The following is a 4,331-nucleotide window of genomic DNA, read 5'->3' on the forward strand; positions in this document are numbered from 1 at the left end:
AGACTTGTTCAGTCAATAGTAAGCAAGAGTGTGTGAAGAAGGTATTTAGCTTAAGTCTGCAGAAAGAAAATGACTACCCATGCTTTTAAATTATTGGCCTTATGATTTTTGAAATGCAAAATAGAAGGAGGAGGAGGAAGAGATGAGAAGGAGAAGAAGAAGAATTTTGTTACAAAGTATGGACAGATGCAAGTGAGTATCGGCTGAAAATTCCAGCTACAGTCATCCAAATAAAAATGCATGTCTGTGCCTGTTGCGTAGTTCGAACACAATGACCCAGGTTTTCACATTTTCTAGTGAAGAGTGCTATTCTGACTTAGCTGTCCTGGAAACACCTGCTCTGTTGTGTAATATTGATGAACTTGAGTTTGGAGCTGCTAGCTCTATACTTCTCTCTGTGAATTATAGGACACGCATAAATGATTAAAACAAGGCAACCAGAAATCTGATCCTGCCAGGCCTCCTTGGGATCAAATTCATTTATCAGCCCACCAAGGTCACTGACCTTGATTACCCAGAGCCTAGCTACTAAAATGATTAATTGATCTGTTCTCTCATTTCACTCATTTAATTTAAAGCAGGGGAGCGAAAAAGCGAAAATATTTTCAATGAATTGACCTGTAAGCAATCTTACTTCGCTTGCTGCATCCTCTAAAGTCTTTATTAATGATAATGAGAAGCATCAATACAGGCTACAGCAGAGAGAAGAATAAACAAAGCAACCAAAGCTCTTCTTATACATCTTCCTCATATCAATTAACTTGTGATCCCAAGTTTAATCCTCTCTACAATTCTCTATACCATTCTATCTTCAAAAGGTGTGTAGGCATATGAATTGAAAGAATATACTGGAGGATATGAAGATCTAGTTTTATATCTGCAGAGGAAATAATTAAATAATTTTTAATATGTTTATTTTTATAATCAATGGATAACCTTAATTTGAGTAAAACATCATTTTTCTCAAAACTTCAAGGAAAAGTTGTCCATTAGAAGTTTCTTGAAAAAAAAAAAAGGAAATTTCCTACAAATGATATTGCCATCTTCTTCATGGAATGGTAAGCATAGAGAATATAATAAAAGCATATGTATAAACTAATTAATTTTCATTGTAGCAGCCAAATAATCAAAGAATTAATTTATTCTAACCATCCGGACAGCATCATACAATATTATAAAACGATTAAAATGGGTTCTACTCAAAGTATATTGGTAAATATTTAACCACTGCTTGGGGGATGGGAGCCCAGATTTGTTGTAAATACACCCACTGGGACTGATTTCAAGCTTTCATGTAAAGTCACTGAACACAGTTAGGAAGAAATGTAATATATAACTGTAATATAACACTACATGGTATTTTCTTCATACAGAATCTGCAAGATTTAGCAGGTAAAAAGTCAGAACGCCCAGTTAAATCTGAGTTTCAGGTAAACAACAAATAATTGTTTTAGTATCAGTATTTCCATGTAATATTTGGGGCACAACTATACTAAGGGATTTTCCATTGTTTATCTGAAACTCACAGTTAACTAGGCATCCTAGATCTTATCTGACAATCCTAATGTAGACATCACAGACAGAAAGACCTCAGGTACATAAATAACAGTAAAATGTAATGATGAATTTTGAGTATTTATTACCTTTTTTTTGAATATAATTTAAATAATCTGCTTTTTCATAATGACTGTGTTTGACAACTCCATGCAAAATTCCTGAAAATTTAACAATCAGCTTTTTGCAAGTCAGCTTTAGCACACCTCTGATATTTTATGTAAGTGTAATATAGTTCACCAGAGTTAGACTTTGAAAACACAATGATACAGAGTTTAAAGTGTATCTCAGCTCATAATACTACTAAGATTTTAAAATAACTTATAGACATGGCTTCATTAAATTTTACGGGAAGTAAATTTCATTGCAACCAAACTCTCCCATACTCCACACCACCCTCCAAGCCCCACCCCTGGGGAAATTTCTCTGTAGCAAGGAAGAGCGCATCTTCAGACTTCTTCCTTTCCATTTTTATGGATTTGTGTGGTAGCAGGCCCTCTTTAGAATTGGGTGATCTTAATGACAAAGCTCTAACTTCAAAGCTTCTGCCATTTTTCTGTGGGACTGAAGTGGGGGACCTAGAGTAGAAGGTCCATCTGTTCCTGTGTTTAGCTGAACACTTTGATCAGATGATGGTATTGCAAAGATAAGCCTGGAATTTTGCTTGGGGTAAAGGGGAAAAATCTGCACTGATCCACAACAAAGTAATGGGGCTAGGAGTGTGTAGGCCTGCTGTTAGGGGAAAAACATGATGAAGATGAGCTCTACAGAACAGGTTACTGAGGAAGCCAAAACAACAGTTTATCTAATTTTGTTTGTTTTGTTCTTTCTTTTTATGCAGAGGACCACGTAATCACAGGCCCCTGATGCAGGTGCAGTGGGGGCACGGAAAGGGACCTGGCTGTTTCCAGTGTGGGCCTCTGGGGTGTCTGCAGCACCCCTGTTACTTCCAACACACCCCTCTTGCCCTGGGTGCTACCAGGTCCTTCCTCAGCTTGGGGAGCCAACTGAGTGCAGCTTTTTTTTTTTCAGGTGACAGCTCTGGACGCCATGAGGGTTACAAATCTGGAACACTTCACGAATTTGCCTGTCATCCTTCCGCAGGGGCCATGCTAATCTTCTTTGTATCATTCCAATGTTAGTATATGTACTGCCAAAGCAAGCACCAGTTTATCTAATTTTTAAAAATTAAATAGATACATACATACCTGAAACAGATGTCCTTCACTTTAGTCAAACATTATGCTCAAAGGGATTTTTAAAATCAAGTCATTTTTTTGGACCTTTGGGGCATTCCTATTTCATGGTAAAAACTTATACGGTGAATGACCAATCACCCTGTATCTATATTATTTTTTATTAGACTAGGTTTCCTTTTAGGTTTTCTTTAAGTGAGGAACCCCCAATACAAATGCTTTTTTGTATTTATACATCCATATATGATCTAGTTTAATTTTCATTTAATTTAATTAACATTTGCATTAAATGTTAACTTCAGATGTCAGTGGAGAAGATAAAGGTAGACACTAACTGTAACATTAAAAACAGTCTGTATTTTATGTCTGAACACGTATCTGATATAGACATCCGCATGAAAAATTGCAAATTTGGATATCAAAATCAGTAGCTATGTAGAAAGTTCTATTTTTCTCATTTCTAATATTAGGAAGTTATATGGCAAATAAGAATAGTTATTAAACATGTTTGCAGTTTCTTCTAGTAATTTGAATAGTAACACAGAGAAGTATTCCTACAGGGTCTTCATTGTTGTTTATAAACTTCTTTTGGTTTCCAAACTGAGGTTTGACTATACCAGAAATCTGTTATATTATTGATAATGATTGAGCTAGACAGAATTAAATCATTTCACTAGTATAACTGGGTCTTCTAATCACTTAATTAAACTGATATTGATTGGTTCAAAAGTGCATCCTAAAATTATTTTAAAGATTACATCATTTGTCAAATTCTCTATATTACCTAAGACACTCAGTGATGAAATTAATCCTCCTACATTTTACCATTCTAAAATGAAATTGAATGTATTTCCATTTTTTCTTAGTGATATTGAAGATGTACAAATCAAAAAAAGAGATGGTAAATTTGTCCCAAATAAAAATGTGAAACTAATCCAAAAGTTTAAACAAAATATTTCATAGATAGTATGGAATAAATAAAATACTAGAAATATAAGAGAAAGTGAAAAGAAATTATTATATCCAAAACTTTGTCTCATTTGTACATAATTGAGTATTATATTGTTGTTGTTGTTGTTATTTGCTCTTATTAAAAAAGAAATTATTGTATTTGGGATTTTGTCTCATTCTTACATAATGCAGGCTTATTGTGGTTTCTATTGTTATTTGTTCCTATCAATTTTTACTTAAACCTACTGGAGAGGTTGTAGCATTTTTGATCACACAATAATGAAAAGGTCACCAAATGATACTGAGGATCTCAAGTTCACCAACCAGCTGGGTGACTTGGGCAAGTCACCTTGCCTCTCTGCGTCTCAGTGGTCTCCCCTGGAGAATAAAAAATGGCAATATATATTCTCTAAGCTTCCTTTCCAAAATTACAAAATTTCTACTTAAAAATCCTGTGACTCTGCCCTCAAACATTAAAACGTAAGAGCAGGTACTTTAAATGACCCAACAACCTGTATGTGGTTAAGATGGTGAATAAGACTTCAGCAGCCCTTTTTTAGTTCGGTTTCATCAGATAAAAATCTCAATTTTTTTTTCTTTAATCAAAACTTGGTAAGAATTCAGAATAAA

At 34.4% G+C, this 4,331-nt stretch overlaps 1 non-coding gene across 1 annotated transcript; it reads right to left on the minus strand.

Annotated features, from left to right (window-relative positions):
- Positions 1-2,613: 2,613 nt before the first annotated feature.
- Positions 2,614-2,720, minus strand: LOC123325566. Its single transcript, XR_006540505.1, has one exon. It is a non-coding gene; the product is annotated as a U6 spliceosomal RNA (small nuclear RNA).
- Positions 2,721-4,331: the final 1,611 nt, after the last annotated feature.

The sequence above is a fragment of the Neomonachus schauinslandi genome, chromosome 8 (assembly GCF_002201575.2).
Source record: "Neomonachus schauinslandi chromosome 8, ASM220157v2, whole genome shotgun sequence".
Lineage (NCBI taxonomy): Eukaryota > Metazoa > Chordata > Mammalia > Carnivora > Phocidae > Neomonachus > Neomonachus schauinslandi.